Source organism: Epinephelus moara, chromosome 9 (genome assembly GCF_006386435.1).
Source record: "Epinephelus moara isolate mb chromosome 9, YSFRI_EMoa_1.0, whole genome shotgun sequence".
Classification (NCBI taxonomy): Eukaryota; Metazoa; Chordata; class Actinopteri; order Perciformes; family Serranidae; genus Epinephelus; species Epinephelus moara.
Genome location: NC_065514.1, coordinates 7,501,394 through 7,526,284, shown reverse-complemented (window position 1 = coordinate 7,526,284; position 24,891 = coordinate 7,501,394). Strand labels below are relative to the sequence as shown.

At 41.3% G+C, this 24,891-nt stretch overlaps 1 protein-coding gene across 2 annotated transcripts in view; it reads left to right on the top strand.

Moving 5' to 3' along the window:
- The first annotated feature begins 387 nt into the window (after nt 1–387).
- The window catches only part of il11ra (interleukin 11 receptor, alpha), a 79,440-nt gene continuing 54,936 nt past the window's right edge, over nt 388–24,891 (top strand). For both annotated transcript variants that reach the window (XM_050052465.1, XM_050052464.1), the window contains exon 1: nt 388–513. The gene's annotated coding sequence lies outside the window, so the exon portion shown is untranslated. The remainder of the gene's footprint in view (nt 514–24,891) is intronic.

The window sequence follows — 24,891 nt, the reverse complement described above, 5'->3', positions numbered from 1 at the left end:
CTTGTAATTGTTTAATCATTGCTACCCTGTTGATTAAAAACAGGTGAGAATCTTTCTTATCGGTGTCTTCTGCTATTTTCCCAAGTAACAGGAGTAAGTTTTTTATTAAGTTTGCAGCTTGCAACACTACCAACCACTTTGCAAAATTCCACATTAAAAGTGCTGCAAGTGTAAAAAGTGCTCCTGCTCCTGCTCCTGCTGCAGGAGACCTGTCTCTGTTTTCCCCATGCCACATTCCTCAGCCCTCAGACCTGGGATCAGTGCTGATAGCTCAGCCTCCATAATCCCCTTACAGTTAGGCCCCGCCCACTCCGCCAGGTGATTGACAGCCGGCTCCTCCAATGACGCGGCGGCAGACCGGTCTGGCCTCCTCCTTCCCCTCCTCCGCCTCCTCAGACTTGCTCCTGTGCTCCGCTAGTCCGTCCGGGGGAGCCGAAGAACAACTCGACAAAGTCCCAACTATGGAAGGCGACAACATAATAATGCCTGTTTGACTCGGGGAGATTTACCAAGGTAGGTGTCGGTGTTTTTAAACTGGTTTCACCGGGCAGGAGGAGGGAAGTGGCGGGTAGGACGCTGCGTGTGTGGGGGGCGAAAAGTTTATCCGCCTCACTACAAGGGACGGGAGGGAACACAGGGCATTTTACTCCAGTGTTATTCACAGTGGGGATGTGTCACGCCGCTAGCTTACATGTTGGTGCTTCTTTAGCTTGTGTGGCACCCCGAACACTTGCTATATAACATGTCTTTTTTATAATATGACTCACAATTATCCCTCCAACAATGTCACAAAAAATAATGGCTTTATTGTTATTTAAGGTGTGATAATTGTCACATAAAGTGGACTATTTTTTTTTCACTGTAGTGTAGACCCTTTGCTGGAGGGTAGCAGCAGCTAAATATGAGATAATATAAAATAAATGTGGCTTTAATTAATGCATTTTATTGATAGATTTAATTAATTGTGCCTTTTATTTAATTGTCTCATAGCCTTTGTGTTATTTGTGGCAACTGTGGTTTGTGAGCTGTGTGTTTATGTGCATGCAACACTATATATTATCATATTTTACAGGGACAGTAACTGCATTGCATTGGTTTTCATTGACTTGTTTTGCCCCTAGCTCCCAGACACTAGCACAGAAACACACTTGGCACTGTGCAGATGAAGCGTTGGAATCGTGAGTCACCCAAAAGCACTTGTTGATGTGATAAACAACATCACTCTTCACCCCTTGCTCTCTCTTTTTTTGTATATTTATGTATACACAGTTACAGTTCCGGGGGCAGCCGTAAAGGCTAATGCACCGAGTCCACAATTAGAAACAAACACTGTACTAAAATCCAGACTGGGAGAGAGAGACAGAGACAGTGGGATCAGGGGCTCGTTACAGATGTGCATTCCTCCAGCCAGTGGAGTGTTCAAGCCTTTAAATAGAGCTCGACAGGAATGCAAACAGACCAAGCAGAAAGACGAAGCCTGAGGGCATCTCGGGAGTAGGAGAGGGAAGGTTGGTGGTACAAGGAGGCTGAGAGACAAGGCTGTGAGCTCATTTGCTCAAAATTAGCCCAACTGGTTGCTCTTTTGCAAACGTCTCCCTATTTTAAGCACATGTGGGTCTAAGTTCATGACACTCTGCTGTAGTTTAAAGCACCAAGAAAGTCATAAGAAAGATTTAAATGTGTGCTCTTGCATCACCGTGTAACATTGCACATTGCGCATCAGTGGCACAAATCCTGTGACTTAAGGTCAGTGTACACTCGTGTTTATCAGCCAGGCTGGCCTGTGATGCTTCAGAGAGATGATACAGTGAAGACATGTTGCAGAGGGCACAGGAGGAGACTCTCATTCATGTGTTGGAACTTGTATTTCTGTCTTGAGTCATCGTTTGGTTGGTGGTTTGCTTTCGTATTTTATAGAAATGACACATCCGATCAATGGGTCCGTGATGTATGAGTGTACTGTATGAAAGCCAGGCTGTGGTAGTGATTATGCTTTAGCGTGTGTGCGGGTGTTTCATTTATGCATAACATAATTCAAATTAAATGTACAAAGTGTTTTTCCTTTGCTCAAATATACTTCAACATTTTGTCATGGAATTGTGGCTGTTATGTTCTTCTGCTGCTTGAAATGTTGGCAACAGAGGGAAATTTGTCTGGCGTATTAAACTCAGAGGAAGCTCAAGTTGTTATTGCTTTGGTTTGCTCTAGAGGTCGACCGATACTGGATTTTGTGGCTGATATAAAAACAATTGATTAGGGTGCTCTCACACCTGCCCTGTTTGGTTCGGTTCAGTCAAACTCAAGTCCATTTGCTCCCTGAGTGCAGTTCGTTTGGGCAGGTGTGAACACAGCAATCACACTCAGGTTCGCACCAAAACAACCGGACCGAGACCTTCTTGAAGAGGTGGTCTCGGTCCCAGGTTACAAATGAACTCTGGTGTGTTGCGTTTGTGGTGAGAACGTGTTTCGACCTCAGTCTGCACCAACTGCATCCCTGAGTCCCTGATTCGGACCAAAGCAAGACAACTCTAGGTCTGAAAGCACCTTAAGATTCTCAGTTACACAATGACATTACCTAAACTTCATGAAAGGAGCCTCCGTTAGAGATGGGCAGTATTTCTGTTACTTGTATTTAGAGTACAGATTTCAAGCACTTTTGAATATTTTGTAACTTGTAAAAAATGCAATTGTAATTTTAAACAAGATATTTTAGAGGGAAGAAACTTACTACTACTACTACTTTCACAACGATTCATTAAACATAAAAAAAGACATGACAAGGTCAAAACCTTTGCAGCCATCGGCCACTATCAGAGGCAAGATCGGCCAATAATGATAGTTTGTAAAAAGCCTTTCGGCGCCTATTAATTGGCCAAACCAATAATTTCGTCGACCTCTAGTTTGTTCAGTGCAGGGGAGTCACTAAAGGCCCGTTTCCACCGCAGGATCTTCGGGGTAATTTTACGGGGCCGGGGCCGTTGGTGCGTGTATCCACTGCAGGAACCACCCCCGAAGGACAGAGTTCCGGAACTTTTACGGGGGCTAAACAAGTCCCTGCCTCAGCGTAGGTACTCAGAACGGCCCCGAGAAACTCCTGGAAATCACGATGTCTAGAAAGCATCAGTGGCTGCAGCTGACAGGGACAGCTAACAGCAGCAAAGCTAACATCAGGACGTCATCTGTTAAAAGCCTCCCGTTGTCGGATACGATATGAAACTACCCCAGTTAGCTCAATCGTGTTGTAACTCAGACATCCGCTGGAAAAAAATATTTTTTTCACGGGCCATTTAGTGAGTTATTACAGACACCGCTATCGGCTAACGGCGTCCCTACGTCGCCCCGGTCAAAATGGTCGCGCAACGATTACGTCACATCCAGAGGCAGCCCGTAACTTTACAGGAACCTTCCTCGTACTTTGCTCTCTCAGTGGAGACATGGTGGTTGGGAGGGCCGAACGAGAGGACGTTCCTGTAGTAGTTCCTGCCCCCCAAATAGTACCAGGAACTTCTTCAGTGGAAACGGGCCTTAAGTGTTTGTATGGCTAGAGTTTAGTGTGTGTTGCCTTCTTTCGGGGTAACCTTGTGCTCATCACATTCACAAGTCATGGTTCTGACAAATTTTGACTTTCAGCCTTTGTCAGTAAGTGTGTTGGTTGCTTGAGAGTTAAAAGGGAAAAGGCTGTAGTTTGTTGGCTGTCTCTTGATCAGTCAGTGCCAGTTCTTCTCCTGCCCTCCAGTGTGGCAGTTAAACAAAGACAGATCTGCTTCAGCCAGTGTTGCAGCTAATACGACCCAGGTTTCCAGTGGTCCAGTGTTTGATCACTGTTTATTTCTTTGTTTTAAAACCCATTCAGCTAATTTAACCTTGTCAGCTGAGTCAAAGCAGAGAGATTGGCTAATTGTTGTTTGAGCCCAACCAGAGTTACTGTGTGCTCTGCGGCGAGCGGCGCCAAACACCTGGCCACTCCCTGCACCATCTCTGTCAATTACAACAGTGTTTGCTCTGAAGGGATTTCACCTCACAGACTGGGTGGCCTGATCAGGAAGATGCTTCTTAGTTTTAATCTCAAGCTGTCAAATTCACAGTACACTAAAGAAAACAGAAGATCGGCTTTGAACCTGTGCTGCAGAACTTCAGCACTTCCACTCTTTTGACCGCTTTACCGCCGAGAAAGTAAATGTACACAGAGAAAGAAAAACGACAGACACCAGGCACCTTGTTGTTTGCCTCTGGGAAGTTCGCCTGCCCATGGACTCCCAAGTCTTGCGTCTCTATAAAAGGAAAACTGGGGCATATTTTTGCTTAACAAACATTTTGACCGGAAAAACTGTAATAAGGTTATTTAAAAATACACTGAGTGAATAAATTTGCTCTTTGGACTCGAGGTCCTACAGGGATATCCAAAAAAGAAAGGGAAATCCAAGGTGCTCAGATTTCTGAGAGTAGTGAAGTCCCTTAATTCAAACATGGCTGACATCGACACATTTTGAGGCCTTTAGAGCTTTTCAGGGTGTAAAATAAAGGAAATGTACAATGCTGCTTTGTCATCAGAGTGTTAAAGAAAATCCTTAAAGTTTCAAAGGACAAAATTAGGTTTTAAGGCAACACATGTGATACATTTAGTGAAGTTTGGCTTTGTGTTTTGATGTTAACTGCAGTGTCGTCCAGAGGGAGGCTCATACTTAAATTCTGAGATTAGCACTTATTGTAAAATGACTGTCGCGAGCCAGTTTTGGAGTTAAAATAGTATTGGCTAGAAGACATTTATCATAAGTTTAACTTTGGCACCAGCTTAAGGTGGGAGTCGTTTTTGAGAGTAGCACTCAAGGAATCAATCGATCAATTACACGAATCCTCAGAGACAGATATTTGACCTGCATCTGCCTGATTGTTCCTTCGAAATCCTAACACTTGTGACATCTGCCATACGTTTGATGAATACAGACGTGCAGTGATTTACTTGGTCCATACTTCAGTGCATTTTTAGTACATCTCACTTCAGCTAAACTCACCTCCAAACACCTCATTCTAGTCAGAGAAAGGTACTGTTATTCAGCTCGCCTTCTGCTTCGCCCGATTCCCTGCAGACGGCTCTCCCTGGCAGTCCAATCTCTGCACTCGCCCTGGCCAAAAACCACATGCGCACACACATAGACCAAATATGCACGGGCTCCACTTAGACCTTCACACAGACTCGTGCATGCATGCACACATACATGCAAGCTGCAGACACAAACTCAGACGATCCAATACTTTTTGTGCGCACACCCTCCCCATAATCACATGCACACAAGGCTAAACTCGGTCCAAGCCTCCATACTCTCCTCTCCACACTCATATTTCACTAGTCACACACAGAGGGCCCACGGCAATCAACTTTAAATTAGAGAGAAAGCTGCTCCAAGAACTCGAATGCTTGCTTGCCAGGTCTGAGGCCATACTGTTCTTGGTGTGTGTGTGTGTGTCGCAGAGAGACAGAAAGAGCCAGCTCTTGATATTAAACCAACTCCGAGGGGCCTGAGTTGGGGTATTTCTTCTCCTCTGTGCTGCTGTTCATGCACTTTATCCCCGCTCATACTAACCAGGAGCTCTGCTCGATTGTTCAGTGCATTAAAGGAGTTTCTCTGCAAGAAAGGGTTGCAAGTTATTTAATCCCAACCTGGCTTGTTCGTTTCTTGCTCTGCTATGATTCTTTACAAAACAGCTCCAAGCCACAAGGTCAAGCCACTTAAGTAGGGCTTGACCTTGTGGCTTGGAGCTGTGGCTTCTTTTGACATCGACTGACCAGTGAGGACAGCGATAGTGAAAGTGTGCTGGATAACAAGGGCTTTTCCTTCTAAGGAAATGTGAGGTACGCTCCCTGCCCAGCTTAAACCTCTGTCAGTGATAGCTCTGCCTACTCTACAAAACAACTCCCTGTATGATTGGTGAGTGATGGTTGAATATAATGGCAGCTCTGCAAAGAAACCCAATACTCGCTCCTTGATGTATGGGGACTAGTGCCAAACATCTGAAGTTCGCTGCATCTGTTTCAGATAGAAAAACTATTTTTGCCAACGGAATCCATTTTTTTTTTTTTTGACTCTGGAAAATATCCCATCATGTCACATCATCGTCATTTGGCCTGTTATTATCATATGTAAGATTATCATGGATAACCACTGTGTAGAAGACTACTACAGACACTGGATATCCTAGGAATTCAAGAAATTACACAAAATGACAACGAACGAGTAATGTTGTTAATGTTGAAATCAAAACTGTCGCAGAGCATGATAGAGCTCTACTGCAGGCGTGTGACAGAACAGAAAGCAGCTTTATATGGATATATGATTATGATTTCTATGAGCAGCCAGATCACTTCTTCTTTGTCCTTTTAACTAGACGTGGAGTACTTTCTCTTTTGATTAGTGTTGGGTTGATTTCTTGTTTTGCCAGTCTGGTCTCGTGTATGAGCTTAAACTGGTTTGATTTTATGCAAACTGGCTAAACCGGCATTTGTCACTTTTAAAAAATTAAAAAGTAGTCTAAAATGACAATCTATGTTGTGTGATGAATGTTGCATGAATGATAAGCAATAAGGCAACGTGATCAATGTAATATGCTTTTTGACGGACTAACGGAGCCACTAGCGTCTGAGAGGCTGTTAGCCGAGCACGGCAACATCAAGGAGATCTCATTTCAGGAGAGGAGGCATGGCAAGGAAATTAAAAAAAACTGCACCAATATGGAAAGGTTTTGGATTTGAAACCAACAAAAGAGTTGTCCTAAATAGACGCCAGCGATAGAGCGCTGATGAGCTGTTGTCGGACGCTGTGTTTCTCTATCTGTCGCTCACTTTGAAAGCACCGCAGTGGACAAGGAACAGCTGATTCATGGAGTTGAAATGAGGAATTATCTATGTGATAACTTCTTATTACACTACAAAAACCTACATAAGGTGGAAGCTGGCTCAAGGGAGATTGCCAGGGAGCTAAAGTTTTTGGTGAGGTAAATTACCCCTACTAATAACAAGCCAGGCTACTTGATGTTGGCTGCATTGTTTGTCATTTCTTGAAAATATCACACTATAAAATGTGTGTTTACTGTAAGTAACATAACAAACTTAGGAAGAGATCAAGAAAGCTACTCAGCCATCTCTCAAGTGATTGCATTTCCCGTCTGATCTTGAGCAAACAGATGATAGTTACCATATTTAATGGTTTCAGTGTGGACAGAGAGCTCTGATGTTACCTAATGTGACACAGTAGTCTGCCATTCATTTGCCGTAGGACGTTGTGTTATTTTGTTCCACTTGAGCGGCTGCTGAGTCAAGTGCAACACCTAGTAAAATTCGGTATCCTGGCCTGGCCTGGTATTTGCTTAACAGAAAATGGATTCCCCTGCCCCTCCCAGTTTGACTTAACAGAGTCATTACTTCATGACTCCTTGTGGTGGCGGTTATCAAGTAAATGAGGGTGAAGTGAAGGGAAGTTAACTAGCTTGTGGTAGAGAAGAAACTGAAAATGGCGGACAGCGGACAGCACCATCATCTATCAAGTCGACAGTCTGGGCCCACTTCGTCTTCTGCAGAGTCAATGAGGACTATGTGATATGCAAGACCTACCTCGTATGGCAGAATCTCTGTATTGCGATACCATTGTTAATGTGGGCAACTTATGATAGTATGGTCTCGTAACATCTATTTTCCTGCCTGGGTGCTGCAGAAGTATTGTCTTTGTCACTAACTTTTAAGACCGAATATAGGCGTTGTATTTGTTATTCATTTGCTCAGGTGGAGACTATCACTGTGGGTGATGGTGTATTTTTGTTACCCTGTTTTACATTTGTCTATTTAACTTAGGGCGCCATCAAAGCAGCGATAAGGGAAGAAGAAGCTGCAGGAGTGTTAAGTTTCAAACTGCACTTACGTAATGGATCCGTTTCTAAACAGGATGAGCTCTTTAGTTTACTGTGCCCACTAATAGCCATCGTCTACTTGTTTAGTTAATCTTTATACACAGAAGTAATACATCCTACTTTATCCACTATTGGCATTATCTCTAGCACACATCTCAGTTTATAGATGTCGGCCCTTTTATACCACCTGAATGGTTGGTATTAATTTACAAGAGTGAAGACATTAGAATTGGTGTGATGGTAGTGAAGGAGAGATGATAAGGGATCAGACCAGGACCACTCTAGTCAGACAAAAATTGATTTCCATTTGCAGTATATTTGGCGGTATGGCTCTGTTCTGGGGCCTCTTTGCCTTTCCTAGGCCTGCTGAGAGAGCACACTTCTCTGCCCTTCCACGCGCAAATGTGGAAAGCCTGGGGCAGAGAGAGCAAACCTCCCTGCCCTTCCATGCGCCTACATGGAAAGCCTTAGGCAGGGAGAGCAGCAGCAAAGACCCCCCAGGAACAGAACAGAGCAGCATCAATGACAAACAGAAATGACACTGATAAGTCAGACACAGCATGAAAAAGAAGAGAGCTGGGGTGGAGGCAGGTTGCAAAGCAGCTTGCTGACTTACTTGTGTACTTTTACAATGGCTAACAGCAGAGGACTGGTTGATGTTGACAACTCCACTGTCAGCTTATCAGTCGTCAGGGTGAATAACTGCTAAGTTTGGCTACTCAGCAAAACAGTATGCATACTCAGAAAATTTTCCAGGAAAGATAAACGTTAAAGAATGTGCTTCCTTTCCTTCCCATGAGCACATGTGCTTAATGATTCTCTGGATCTCTACAGGCCTCCACTGCTGAAAACAGACATTTTTTATTTATTGGTCACAGAGGAAGAACCCCAAATTCACTTATTTGACCATTTTGCTATCAAATTTCAGGAGGAGAGGTTGTGTGAGGTTACATATCAGTATCTCAAAAATGAATAACCGTATGCACATAAAATTTTCTGTGCACTTCTGACATATTGCTGCAATCCTGCCAGTGAAAGCAACAGCTATTCGGTTTGCCATATATTCTGTAACTGCTCTGTCCAGTGCAGTGTTGACTGTAAAAATATAGCTAACTGGGGAGATTATTAGAACTTGGCAGAATTTGAGCGTGTGCTGGAAAAACACTCTATTGATTTGCTTTGGTATAAAATTCTACCTCCAAATCTCAAGTGGTTGCACGCCAAACCAGCATGAAGAATACTGTGGATTGATTTACAAGCTGCTGTGGCAGAATTGCACCAGCGCTTTGGCTGCTCGATGTTGACTCCCGCCCTGCAGGTGTTCATATTTACCGTCACTGCCAACCTGAAAATGTTCTGTTTGTGAACCAGATGTCTGACACGAAATTAAAGCTGTCCCCCAGCTGAGCACATAGATCCACCGTGCTGTTATTCGACCAAGTTCATTAATGCACACTCGCTTTGCCGTCTCAGCGTGGCTCATTTTCAGATGCAGTGAAGAGATATGTCGGGCTACGTTACAAGTTAGACAGCCAGGGAGCTTTGTTACATGAAATAGAGCTGCGCTTTGTGTCCAGAGTTCACACTCACTAGTGAAACAAATAGTTTAATTGTTGTATTTCTCTCTCATGTGTGAATACTAGACACATTGTTTTGGAAAAAGCAGGCGGTAATCCCTGAAGTGTGGCTTGTAGGCAGCTGTTGCTAGGTTTGGATGGACTGAATCACTGTCTGTCCAGGCTTTAAAGACATTAGCAGTGCTGGCTTTGATCCAGAAAGGCCACAGCATGGTTAAACTTTAGACAGTGTGGATAATTCTGTCACTGAGGCTTTACGAGATACTCTGAGCTTTGAGGATGAGCAACTGGCTTTAAGGTCGGCATTTCACGACACCAGAAACTTAGCAGTTGATACAGATACCAGTGACAATGAATGATTCTTAATACCCGAATTCAGAAAAACGCACTTCTGTTTTTTGACCAGATGCGGCAAAGCTGTTGCTACAGGTTCATTCCTCCACATGTTCTTCTTCTTCCTGTGCTGGGAGACGTTCTTCTTCCTTTGCACTTTAACGGCAGACCAGAGCACTTGTGGGCTTACGCTGCCCTGTCAGGCCTGAAAGAACTGCATCTTCAGTACCGAGGGTACTGGAGAAAGAAAGCATCACGTCTTCAGAATTTTGGCATTGGCTTGGTACTGAAGTATTGGCTTTCATGACATCCCCACTCCCCACAGGGAGACACTGTGTTATCAAGTGCTGCTGAAAGTCGTGAACAGATCTCTCACTGTGGCACAAGTGGCTGAAAAGGGTCATTTCCTGGTGTGAATAATGCATGTGTGTCTTTGTGTACGGTCATCTAAAATTACACTCCCTGATTGTGTGCAATCATTTTGCATGATTACATGAATCTTACAAAAAGCCTTTGCCACCACTGTGCAGGTTTTGAATATGCAGACCTGGGCAGACTTTATTTATTTGCATGTGGTGTAAAATGTTGTGATGCTTGTATCCTCTGTAGACTAAAGATTGGCTTTACAGTGGAGCTCAAATGATTTACTGATCAGCTGATAACAGATCATTAATCAGCAACTATTTTGATTATAGATTAACTGTTTCAGTCAAATTTTTACTGGTTGTAGTTCCCGAAATGTGAGCGTTTGATGCTTTTGTTGGCCACATATGATCATACGTTTTTTGGTTTTGGACTGTTGGTCAGATAAAACTACAGTTAGATGTGTTAACTCAGGTTTTGGAAACTTGTAATGGCCATTTTTCCTTTTTTTTTGACAAAATAATCACCTTATTGAAATAACTGTTAGTTGCAGCCCTTCTGTATTCACATGCAATTCATTATATCTTTATTTATTTTTGTCTGTTCCAGGTATTTTTATTGGGCCAAGGTTAAATGACATATGTCATGTTGCAGTGTCAGCCCTAGTTTCGTTTTACATAAAGAGTTTTGAAATAATAAGTTCACAGATGCAGGAAAACATGAACATGAACATGGAAACAAGACAAAAAACAGATGCATTAAATGTGCATATCGTAAATAAAATGTCTAGATACAGGACTTTTAAACCCCCTCTATTCCCCTTTATTTTAAAATATATTGAATCATCAGTGTTTTATAGATGTGCCCCCTCTTTTCTGGTAAGTAAATTTAAATTTAAGGCCATCCACTCGAAAAATGTGTTTATCTTGTTGTTACTTGACTTGGATGTTTGAGCTTCGTTGTGTGCAGATGATGCCTTTGCAGTTTGTTTTCACATTCATCTGCTGAAGGGGGAAAGTTTCTCTATGCTCACCTCAAATCTCAGGTTAACATCAGGACATAACAGCAGGACATCACAACTAGGTTGGAAGCAAATTACAGTCCACAGTACGCAATTTATAGACGTGTGGTGTGGAAACGTGACACCTCTCCATTTCCAAGGCTGAGAATTATTAGCATTTTCTGGTTTTGTTAAATGAGCGAGAGAGAACAGAATAAGATGTTTTACTACGTAGTTGAGCATTCTTGTGGAAAATCATATAATACACACACACTTGAGTATTTTTTAAATGTCTTGAAATATGTCACTTTCTTCTAGTTGTGCCGACTTAGTGCAGACACTTAAAGAAAGAATGTTAAGGAGAGGAGAGACAAGTTTAGATGGCTGGCACAAAACAGTCCTATTAACTCTTTTATTTTGCTCCGGACAAGAGTTTGAGCTAAAAGGATAAAATGTAAGCGTGGGTGGTCTAGATTTTTAGAGGCCACACTTTGTTTGAAAATGTCACCGCTCATGCACTTTGTGTAAAAGCAGCATCTAAATTCCAAAGTGTGAGATGTAAGACAGAGAAGCCATCTGCAGTCACCAGCTCGGGAGGTTGTTGTATTTTTGCTCATCACTCATAGCACACGCCCATCCCTGTCACAGACACGCTCGTAAACCAGTTCATTCATTCACCTTCTTCTAAAAATGGCGACGACACTAAAATGATGGCGCAGCGTTGAGGAAGTGGTGAGACCATCCTGTCTGAGCAGAGTCGACTGTTTGGTGTCCGTCTTCTTTGTTTTCTTGGTTTTAGTCTGCGTTGGACATAAATCTGTGTTTCTCCCTTGCTGAAACGTCTGGGCCATTAATTCCTGGATATCATATGCTCCTTGGAGTTCCATGGAACAGCAGCTGCAAATGAAACCAGACTGACTAAACAGGAACAAACACACACTGGATTTGACTTTATTTGAATGGGAAATATGGTCTGGATTTGGGGATTTCTGGGGAGTAGCCTATATGTTTTTTCTTTTTTTTTTGTCTACCTTTGGTACCATTAACACCCAGGGCTGGGCGATGTAACGACTATGTACGATATATCGATATATTTCCAAGCAAGACATACATTTAGACAACAGTTCTCTAGCAACACTGAGAGACACACAGAGCTGCTCCTCTGTTTAATAATTAGTCCAGAGCAGGGGTTCTCAAATGGTGTGTGTGCCGTGGGATTTTGTGATGATACAGAAAGTTACGAATGAATTTTTAATTGACTGTATCAGTGTGTTGTGCACACCCATTTCCTTATAAAGAAGCAAACTCTACCTAATAAATGTCATTAAATTAAAAAAAAACCTTCACAAGAACCTATTTTTCGCTGTTTGTGCGTTTGAATTATAAGTGTGTGACACAGCAAACCTTTAAACCTCTGTAGCTCCAGTGCTGTGTGCAAAAATGTTAGCATACAGCCCTGCTTTTTATTTCATATAATTTTTCATGTACATGTTGTGCAGCTGTATATTTTTAATTCAATCGTGTTTTGTTTCTCAGGGTTTAAGATACGAGTGTTCTAGCTTGAGTCCTGTGTTTGGTGGAATAACTTCACAATATTGAGTCACAAACCTGACAAGAATATTTTTAGGCACTTCCCTAACTGGCCCCCCGAGCACTCAGTCGTACTGTTACTGTTTAATACTGTAGATGTCATATTTTTAGTGGACCTGGTTGTGTTCATGTGTTCCTGCTGCAACAAGGTGACTATTTTTACTGGACTGCTCATACATAATTGATAGACTTGTCTGTATAAATTATGTGACAGTTATGATGTGGCGAAACGTCTCTGGGGCAGCAAAAGTGTGTGTGCAGCTATGATGATGATGATGATAACATAATGCTGTTGGAATGCCTATGAACGATAAGTGTGAACTTGCTTCAGCCATTACCACACATCTTCCCCGTTTCCCCTCTTTGTTTCCTCTCTCTTCCTTCCTTTCAGTTTTGTTTCCCCCTTGTTTACTTTAACCTTTCTCTCCCTCCTTCCTTCGACCTCTTTATTATTTTATTGCTCTCTGTCTGACTCTATCAGTCTGCCGCCCTCGCTTTCCCTCCTCGTTGCCTCTGCCGTGTTTGTTGTCTTCATGGAGCGTTAGCAGCCTTAAAGGAGGATAAATGGGTGTTATCGAGCATGCTGATCATATCAGATTTGGCAGGCAGGTGACAGAAACAAATGAGGATGAAGCCAAGAATAAACTCGCAATATTTCTGAGACGAGTTCATGTTTACACTCGGCTTAAAATGTCCAAATTCTCATTTCTGACATAGACAGGAGGAAGCTTGAAAGATAAGAATCTGCAAGGAGCAGACCTACGTGGAGATTAATGGTTTTGTTAGAGAATGACAAATATGAATATGTTTTAATGATGTTTTAAAAGCTCAACAAAACACTTCATATATGTGAATGTGTGATAGTTGTGGTATCATAACAGCCTGTCACAGGTTAGAGTGTGATGATTAGAGGAGACGTGGCACAGCATAAAGGTCCAGGTAGGGAAAAAAACAACTCAGTCATTTAGGACTATTTACTAAAATAAAGAAATCCCCTGTTAGATCCCAGGGGCATTTTTTATATTTGTTTAAATGTGTAATTTGTGGTAGATTTTATCAAGTTGAACTATTAATATTATAATCTCACTCTGAGTTACTGTTGTTGTTCACAAACTAAAGAAATGAGAGTTCATATTTGTTCAGTTTCTACTGAATATTTGAAGGCGAGCTGTAAAACTATATCACTTATTTTGCTACAGAACTGTTTTCTTAAATCGTTAATAAAATATATATTTTTTAATATATTTGTCATATCATCAAGGATATCATTATTGCAAAACTACCCTGAAATATTAAGATATTATTTTAGGGCCATATCGCCCACCCCTAGTATTATCACGATACTTTGATACAATATGATCACGTGATTAAATAAATTAAGGCCCAAACATACTTGGGCGTACTATAAGCAGAGCGGACTCCGTGAGGAATGTCCGCAGTCATAGAGTGCCGAAGTCACGTCCCTTCCGGTGAAGCTCATGGGACCTTAGATCGGAAAAAATATGAATGGCAGTGAATGAGGAGAGAGGTCCCGTTTGAGTTGTGACATGAAATCCAAATATGTTGTTAATGAATTTAAAACATAAATTTTAAAGGTGAAGAAAGTCATACTTTGTGGTAAAACTGTTGAGATATAAGCTTTTGAAAAAAACGTAATTAGAAAAACTACACAGGAGGCGGTCGCGTATGTGACATCATAGCTTTCGCTTGCTTCCTGCAGCTTGGAGTGACTGCAACCTGACACAAAACACACAGACATCTTCAATCATAAATCGATTAATCATAAAACAGTGGAGTTTCAGCGGGGAGGCCAAGCTGCAGGAAGCGAGCGAAAGCTATGACGTCACATACGCGACCTCCTGCTGTGTACTCTTGAGTCTTTCTAATTAAAAAGCTTATATATATTGTATATTATATTATATAATATAATATATATATATATATATTTGTTATATATATAACAGTTTTACCACAAAGTATGACTTTCTTGACCTTAAAATTTATGTTTTAAATTCATTAACAACATATTTAGATTTCATGTCGCAACTCAAACGGGACCAAAAGATAATATTGCTCTCCTCATTCACTGCCATTCATATTTTTTCCGATCTAAGGTCCCATGAGCTCTACCGGAAGGGGCGTGACTTCGGCACTCTATTCGGGCTTCCATAGTCGAGCGCACTTCCGCATTGTAGTTTCCTGTAAAAATGTCCGTGAAACACACTACATTACCCACAATTCTTGCGCGTCGATGTGAAAAATGCATGCCGAGCAGTCACTGGTGCGTGGAGTGGAGTCCGCGCGGTCGTAAAATCTGAGCTTTGCGCGCACAGGGCTTGCAGACATCTGCTTTGAGAATCCGTTGTGGGGAATCCGTTCCGCGTATGTTCCGCCCGAGTATGTTCGGGCCGAGCGGTGAACAAACCAAACAACACAATGTCAGGAGAAATTCAAAAGATATGCTGTCTATGTAAAGTCAACTTGCTAATTAAGGAGCCATTACATGTTCAAGAGTTTTATAAAGCTGCTCAAACGCCAAAGAGAGGCTATAAGTGAACGTTTCAGCGGCAATGCGTTTTTTTTTGTTTTTTTTGTTTCATCTCACCCTACCTGTTTTTTGCAGCAAAATGTATTTAGTGGAATGAAAAAATGTGTATTTGTAATATTAATAATTTATGTAATAAATTATGTATACTTGGAACTGTGTGACGATACGATGTTGGCACACAAAAATATCGCGATACTATGCTGTATCGAGTCCTAGTAACACCAGATGTAAATGGGGTTCATGTACCGTCTTGTGTGGCTCGGGCAATCTACGCAGTTGAGTTAGCCAGTTCATGTTCTGTAGTTGCATAGGTCATTCAGATTCATTCATCAATCCATTTTATATAATTGTTAAAAATGAAGTTGTTTGGGTGCATTCTCCAGATATTTTATAAGAGTAATTTTGTTCATTTGTGGTTCATTGTTATTGTTAGATGTTCTTGGAAATGTTTCTGGAGGCAAAGTGTGTGCTTTTTGTCTTTTATTATAAAATAATACATAAAGAAATGTCGTTGTCATAACAATTTAGTGAATTAAAGGCTGATAAATTGTTTAAAAGTTCGAGCTGATTACAATTGGTTTGAGTTCTGAGTTCTTACAAGGGAGACCTGGCCAAGAATAGCACAAAGTCTCAACAATTAACAAATAAAAATAAGATAAAAGTGCATAGATTTTTATAAGAAAAGACAATCAGATAAATCAGTTGCACTCAGACAGTCTGGACTTAGGCTAATAGAGTTCACCACAGCTTTACACTTATTTACGGTCACGCTATCTCGAAGCTGGAGATCAGTCTGCAGATTGTTCCCTGCTGTAGCTGCCGAGAACCCAAAAGCTTTTTTTCCTAGTTCAGTTCTGACTTTTAAGCACAACAAAACCATTTCCATATTTCATATTCAAAAGAGAAGATAAGTAGGTTGGAGTTTTACCAAGACAAACTAAAACGTACCAGCGACTGAGGCAGCGTGAACATAAAGCAAATTCACTTAATACAAAACACTGGTGAGTAAGAGATCCACAGCTTACAATGAATCTCAGAGCGCCATGATACACCAGCATGTGAAGACAGTGAGCCGAATCATTCACATCACAACACAAAAGACAAGTAAAAAGGTAGACTCCTTCCATTTGACACTAAAGAAAAGCAGTAACTTGAATAAGTGGTAAATCAGAGTTGGCTAAATATGGCATTGTCTGCCGACTGCAGTTTGTTGGAATTTTCCTGCCAAACTGAATGTTCTTTTGAAGACAGCTTTATTGCCGGTTTTAAGGTTGGTTGCAATGATTCAAGCAGGCAGTGTTGACATCAGTGCATTTCAAAAACACTGCTCAGCGCTGAGACAAATGCAAGACGTGGAGATCTATCCTAACAATCTAGAACAGATAGATAGACATGACAAATGATCCTCAGCCGTTGTTTTCTTTTGCCAAATGCGTGGTGTTGAACACGTCAGATTGAAGTTGTTAGTCGATGTCAGTCAAGAGATATTGCAGCGTGAAAATATGCAGCATGTGCCAATCTTTCATTTTTAATAGATTTAATTGTTAATTGTTTTTCATTCAAGGCCACTTTAAAAAAATAGGTGCAGAGAAAAATCTGTGTCCTGTGTGAGATAAGCACATTTGATGACCATATGGACTCTGTTTAGTGAAACGATTTTTAAATAGATGCTTTTCCCTGGGTCAACAAAGGCTGATGTGTTAGGTAACATTGCGGAGGAAGACAGCAAGCGTGTCCTACTTTGAATATCTGTAAGAGTGTCTCCATTCAGGTGTTTCTATGCACATTGTCAATTTGTGAAAAAAAAAACTTGAGTAAAAACATCAGAAATTAATTAATTAAAGAAAATCAAATATCGTAAAACAGTTTTTACACTTGGCAGAGGTGGAAAAGTTGTTGTATTGATTCAAAGGAAATATGACTAAGTGCAGCGGAAACACACTTGCACAGCAAACAATCCATGACGCTCAAGAAGCATGTCACTTAAATGTCACTGAAGCTCATGCTCCACACATGAGACATGACATTAGAATTGCAGCAGGCTAAATAGATGTGTGTGGACAGATATGGAGACAGTAAGCATCTTCAAATGAATACATGAAAGACACATTAATGCCATATTTAGTCACTTTTTTGACATGGTTTCCGATCGGTCAAGGGTTGACTGATGCTCTTTCAATACGTCATATTGTTGCACGCTCTTCTTCAGCAATGCTTTAATGGCACTGGGCTGAGATTTAGCGCTAATGTACCAAATGTTTATCTCAATGCGCACAACTCTTGATATCCCCATAAGAGTTATGGATCATTTTCTTTTGCAGATTTTTGTGAGATATAGTTCAATTTTTTCATTACATTTCACAGACGCTGATTTCTACAAAAGATAGCAAAGAAATCCAAATGCAGAGTTAAATTAACTTCCACTAATTTGAAATTACCCGTGTGTACTTCTTGTCAAATTGTCCAAAGATCAATTCAACACCTAATGCCTTAAGGACACTGACTTGATTTTACTGCCCTAGTAAAACTCTTAAGTTACTATCAGGACTGAGTTTTGGCACTCGATACCTTCAAGGCATGACCGAAATAACTTGGTTCCAAGTAGAATCAAAACATCTCCAGTCAAATTAATACCTGCATTTGATCATTGTTGCGTCGGTGGTCTGATCCTGGACCATGCTGTCTTGTCTTCGCCAGATCAGCAGACTTTCTGTTACAGCCATCTCTAGAGTTGCTGTCCTCCCAGTGGACAGTCAGTTCAATGTCCGACTGGTACCAAGCTTTAACTATCGTTAAACCCGTTTAGGGATGCACCGATCCGACACCTGGATCGAATATCGGCCCTGATATCAACAAAATAGATGGATCGGGTATTGGAAAATGCAACCTATACCTGAGGCGATCCTTTCCCTTTAAATCTATTGCGACGTGAGCTAGGTCTGTGTGGAGATATCTCACACTATTTCAACTGCTGAATTGTTTATCTTTGATAAAATTTTATCTTAGGAAGAACTGTGCAGTCATCAATGCCTGATGCCTCTAGTCTTTTCTGTTCTACATGTAAAGGTCAATAGCTTTTTAGGTCAACCATGGTATCGGATCGGTATCGGGTATCGGATGATACTCAAAACCACAGCATCAGGAACGGTATCAAAACTGAAAACGCTGGATCAGTGCATCTCTAATAAGAAGCTCACGCTCAGCAGCAGCAGCTTCAATTTCTTTGGTCACCAGATGTTACAACATTAATTACACAAAACGTTAATGTCTAACAGCGCTGGTGGCCAGATGGGTTGCTTGAAGAGAGGTGTTGTGTTGAGTGTCGTTAAATGAGTGTTGTAATGCTCTCTTTATCTCTATCTCTCTGGTGATTGAAACAAATAAAAGCCCAGGCTATTATTTTTTGGTAGACATTTGGTCACTACATTCACATTATGGGTATCGAATGAAGTCGTAAACATACGCATCCCCTGGCTTAACATGTACAGTTATGAACGTACAGTATCTGTTCTATTAACACACTGTATTTGATAGAAGTTGTCAGTCACGGAGTCAAACCCTAACTCTGAAAACCTCCCACCCTCTGATTTAGCCTTTGATCTCAAACTGGCTTTTTAATCTCCTGGATCACGCACACACCACACACACACACACACACACACACACGCACAAGACACGTACGCACAAACACAGTGTGTCTCAACATCAACAAACTTTGGAACCAAATCATGGCGGTGCACTGTAAATCAGCCCCCTATCTGTGTGACTATCTGGGCAGTCGGCTGTTTGCGAGCCAGGTCTGTTCAGCAGAGCCAAGCAGTCTGATGAGGGCTGTCTCTTTATATGTCACTCATTTATTCTGAGAGAAACTTTGTTACAGTGGGTTGTATCCTGCTTCCTGTAAATGGTTCAAACAATAACGAGTTGTTAATGATTTTTTGTCTTGCAGAGGCCTCTCTGTTGATTGAACCTGCTCAGCCTGCTGTAGTTGTTCTCATGAAATGTGTTTGCTCTAGTGAAGATGAGCTTTTCGAGTGTTCACTTGAGCCTGTCAGATATAGGGTCTGTTTGCCCCACTGTCTGCCCTGACTGAATAGTCCTACTGTAGATCTCACAGTGTACACTGCAGCTCATCGCCCCTGTTATGCCTCCGCCTGGCGTACAGTGCATGGGGGCTGTTTACTGTGTGATCTTTTCGCCTGATCCAGTCATAGAGAGTTTGATTCAGCATGGCATATAAACGAAGCCGCCAAAACTTGTTTTCTGTTTTTTAATGGTGGTTTACAGTTCATGTCTGGAATGATATGTGGTCGACCACCAGTGCTACCTGGTGTAACACTTTTTTCAGATGCACAGGTCTGCATCTGAGTTTCAACGTGTTTTTTGTGTGCCACAAAAATGTTGAAGTAAGGTGTGAATATTACAGAGCAACCCAGATGTTGGATGTTTTTCCCGGACATAAAACTATCCAAATCATCTGTCACTCAAAGCCCTTTGAAATAATCAATAGTATTTTGTTTAATTTTCATGGAAAAGAAGGTGAAAGAGTGTGTTTTATGGTCTGCGACAATTGTGACCAGTGGGATAATGTGTTGTATCTACCATTTATTGATCAGTTTACCATAATCTCCTATGAAGTTATCAAAATACTTGTACTTCCTGGCTCAGTTATTAAAACATTTAAAACTCTGTCTCTGACAGTCCCCAGCATTTCCACTAGAATGCTTAATCATATTCTAGAGTGACTACTTTACATATCAAAAACCCTTATACATACTTATAGGCTTATCGCCGCTTTGTCAGTGGCCTTTTCATTCACATATAACTTGCTAGGTATCCTTCTGTGTCTGCTGTTGACGTTCCAGAATGCGCTGCCGATACTGTGACATCAACAAAAGCATGTGATAAGGTTTAGGAAAAAATGTCCTGGTTTGGAATTCAGGAAGGGAACACTCTGCTCCTGGGTGAAAGTCCAGAGTTTGTTGGACTCACCCACCCTATACCAGGGCTCGACAGTGCGAGCGTTTCACTAAAAATAGGTGTGTGTGAACTGTAAAAACTATTTAGGGGCACATGTGCACATAAAAAAATCAGCCGAAGCAGCCTATATTTTTGTCAATAAAAAAATATGATAATCTAACCGCAAATGTTGGAGGAACTCCAGCCGCCTTCCCTCTTCTCCGTGTGACACGGTTATGGGCGGTTTTCCAAGCCACTGTCGGCACAATGAATATAAGTCCCACTGTCGGCAGCGTGGAAATAAGTCAAAGTGTGGCGGAGATGAGAGACCGGGAAAAGCGGCAGACCTCCGGGGAAGCCTGCTCTGTTCTCCTCACAGTTAGGGACCGTTCTCCACGGCCAGGCTATCGGCTGGGTGGGAATAAGTCAAAGTATGGCGGAGAAGAGGGACCGGGTAAAGTGGCGGACCTCCGGGGAAGCCTGCTCCGTTCTCCCTGCAGTTAGGGACCGTTCGCCACGGTACCGCTGCTGCTGCTCATTAAATAATTTTGCTTGTAAATGTCTATTTGCATCACGTTTATTACGGAAAACACATTATTTGATCAATTTACATTGTGCCCCTAAAGTTCTTTGTGCGCTCCTTACTTTTTCAACTTAGGAGCACATGTGCTCCTTGGGAAAAAAGTTAGCGTCAAGCCCTGCTATACGGACTTTCCTGCTCCTCATATTACATCGTTACCAGCAGCGCTTCAACCTGACTGCTGCTCCTATTACGTAGTTACCAGCAGCGCTTCAACCTGACTGCATCCAGCAGTGTATCATATCCCCCTGATAGGTGCCATCTGGCTGACCAGCAGCATATCATAGCAGTGCCAAAGGTTACGCCAGGCGGCATTACATACTGCTTCTGGCGTCAGGTGTCTGATGCCGAAATCATTGTCAAAGCGGTAGTATTCGATGACTTTGGAATGAGAACGGACTGGAAGGGGAGGTCATAATCACTGATGAAGTTGTTCCTGTCATGATCTGTTTGCATAACTTCAGCATATGAGTTCAATCACTGAAGACAGCAGCTTTTTGATTTTTAGGGACTACTTTAAGGTGGTATGCATCGTCTGCACCGTCACCAAGATCCCACGTATCCAAAACTTCACCCAAAGTGAACCTACAGAAAGAAGAGCAGAAGGTTAGGTAGAATAAGAACTACGTATGTGTAGAAGTACATACCCATTAGATGCATATCCCACTGGTCACCATTGTTGCCGTCAACACGCCCCAGCTGAACAAAGCTGAGTAATTCCAAATGCACATATCAATACTAGACACCTTGAAGATAATGTGTACCAAAATTCTCTGTCCTATCTTTATGTAACACACTTTAATAACCTTTTGTTTGGGAGCTTTGATGCAGCCATCCTCGCCTCATGGTGCAACCAGGAAGTCAACAGCTCTGGTCATGTGACAATTTAAACATGTGACACTGCATATATTTCATTTAGACCCTTTATTATATCAATATGTGATGGAAATGCATTGATACATCATTTGGTAGCATTTTTAGAGCCTTATAACTGGAAAAAAAATGTTGTGGTTACTATTGTTACCAGGGGGATTAAATGGGTTAATTGAGGTACTTTAGTTGTGACCCCACTGGTCAGTCCAGTGTTTATTCATATTTCAGCCAATATTAAAGGAAGTGTTTCTACTTTTTTTCTCTTGTTATTGTATTTTTATGTGGATCTTTTCCACCCCTTCCCTTTCTCTTGCTCAATCTGCAATGAATTACCAGCAAAATCCCAAATGATGAGAGTGGAGTTTAAAAAGAACAAATCATCTGAAGCAAATTACTCCCTGTGGTCAGATGATGCAACTTCATTGTGCTTATAACTTAATGCTGCATTTACACAGCTTAAAAGGGAAAACGTGACATACCCTAACAATAACAGCACAATATGAATGCAGTCAGTAGGTTTTCATTTTTATTTGATATTTTATATTTGTTTCATTTTTTCCATTCGGTTTTGCTTCCTTTGGTCAGAAGAGCTCATTAGTTCGGTGTGTTTTTATTTTTATGTCCTTGTCTCCATTTTTGGTGTGAAAGCTCATTGTTCTGGTGTTCTTCCAACACACTTACCAGTAAGTGATGGTTGTGAATCCATGGCAGTTTCAGGGCTGCGTACTGAGCCTCAGCATGTTCTTGGGACAGACTAAAATGTGTCTGTTGCGTGATTACAAAGACCAGTCACAAACTGGTCAGATTCATAATCTTGTTTACTTATTCTTTGATCGGATAGCTCTTGATTTAATCCCAATTTTGCTAATTTTAGACGTCTTTATTAAGGTAATGAGCTTGTACAGCTGCATGTGCTTAGACGAAATTGGTCATTTGAGAAGTTTGGCTTCTTTTGTTAAACGAGAGATGGTTTACATATTTTAGCCATCGATGATCCCTCTGCAGTCGACATATAAAATGCTTCACTTCATGTTTGCCATTACACATTGTCCATTAAAGACCATCCAAGTGTTTGGTTTAGAGCATCCAAATGTAAATGATTTTATGAACTGTATATACATTCAGCTAATGCTGTGTTTATGTAAGTTTGTGACTAGCAGGACAGGAATGCACATGTATTAAAATGTGGAGTACATTATGGATTATTCAGTATCTTCACGCCTGCCTTTGGTTTTTGTTTGTCTCGTTTCCAGCAGCATTTTTCAACAGACAGTCAGACAGTAGTAATTAAGAAAGCATGGCTTTGTCGTTTTTTATGCTCTCATTGGATTGTTTTTTTCCTCTGGTTTGGAGTGACTGGAAGTTAAACTTGCTGTTTCACGGCACCCTTGTGTGTAGTTCAGCAACCACTGAGGTACTTAAAACACAATTGTTCCTCCATTTCTCTCACTATGTGAACACGTTTGGTTCTTTCTTTTTCTCTCACTCTCACTGTTTTTATTTTTGTCTCAGTCGATCTACTTCTCTGTTTCTTCCTCGTTACCCCATTCTCTCACTTCTACTCAGTTACCTACTAAACTCTCTACCTCTTTTTCTCTCAGCATGTTAGGACTTCAGTCAGCCAGTCAGTAGTAATGGGGAAAGCATGGAGTTCCCAGCAGAGTGACTCATTGCTGTAGCAAACAGGGGTCGTGTGTGTGTGGGTGGAACTGGGGTGGTAGGGGGCGGGTTTTCTACAGTGTGTTGTGTGCGTGTGTGTGTGTGTGTGTGTGTGTGTGTGTGTGTGTGTGTGTGCGCCCAAACATGTTTGTGTAACTTGGGTGTATATGTTTCCCATGTTTCCTTCCTGCTCAACACATGGTGAAAGCTCTTTGCCGGCTGTATTAAAGGTCATCTGTCGGTGAAAGTCAAACATACATAAACTTGTGCACGCTCAAACACGCTCACAGCCAATATGGTGCCATGGAGAAAAAGGCATTGACTTTACGACCTCAATGTTATGTTACGTCGTTATCTCTTTTTAGGTCTATCCCATGTAACTCTATTTTACTTCTTTTATCAACAGGCTCACGATAAAGTCACAACATGTCTCAGCTAGACATGACGTTTAATGTAAGTGCTATTTCGTAGGCAACTGGACTTGCTTGAGTTCCTTATAGACGTTTCACCTCTCACCCAACTGAACTGAACTGAAGAAGCCTATTGGACGAGAGGTGAAACTCAAGCAAGTCCAGTTGCCTACGAAATAGCACTTAGGATTACCATGACCTGGATGTCTGATGTCTTCACCAAGACATTTAAGGTTATTTTTAGAATTAGTCAGGCTACTCCAAAGCTGTATCATATGGCTTGTGAGTGATGACAGTTTTCACAGAATATAAAAAAGTTAGGCTCCTTTGCCTGTAAGTCCACAAATGTATGAATAGATAGAGGGCAACGCCAGTGTCCAAGGGATTTAATAATTTATTTCAATGTATTTTGGGATGAATATAATCAGTTTTTGCTGTTATGGTTTGGACGATGTTAAGAGGAAACATATGTAGTACACTCATTTTATTCCCATTTCTCTAACCAGGTAACTTGATTTGTAGGTATTTATAAAAGTGCGATTCTGGTAGATTGGTAGATCATATGATTTTGATAAGTTCTCAAAAGTATGTATTCCTTTGTCTGAAACTATCTGATTATATTTAGTCAAGCCATTACTTTTAAAGCCCAGATTTTAAAGGTATTGTCATTTAGGGTTGGCTTAAATTCCCTATCCATTGCTATCTCTCATTGAAATTAGATCCCTTTAAATAAGCTGTGGTTTCATGTCTTTTTTTCAAGGCCAATAGTGTATTTTTGATACATATATTTTCAATTTTTCTAATACCTTTAATAGTCATTTTGATACGTACATTTTATTTAAAGCCGCTACAAGGAACTTTTAACTGGATATGCAAAAGTCTCTTGTTTCTGCTGATATCTGTGTCTGTGCGTGACCTACAACAGCAAATGAGACCATTGTTGTGAAGATAAGCTATTTCTATATAGTGTATATCCATACCTTTAGGAAACTGTCTCCGGGTCCGCCCCAGGTCGCTTCCAGGACGAAATGATTTACGGCACTCAGATGGCACACGTCATCTTACCTAGCTGCTTACATTTATAGTGACTCCTATAAATA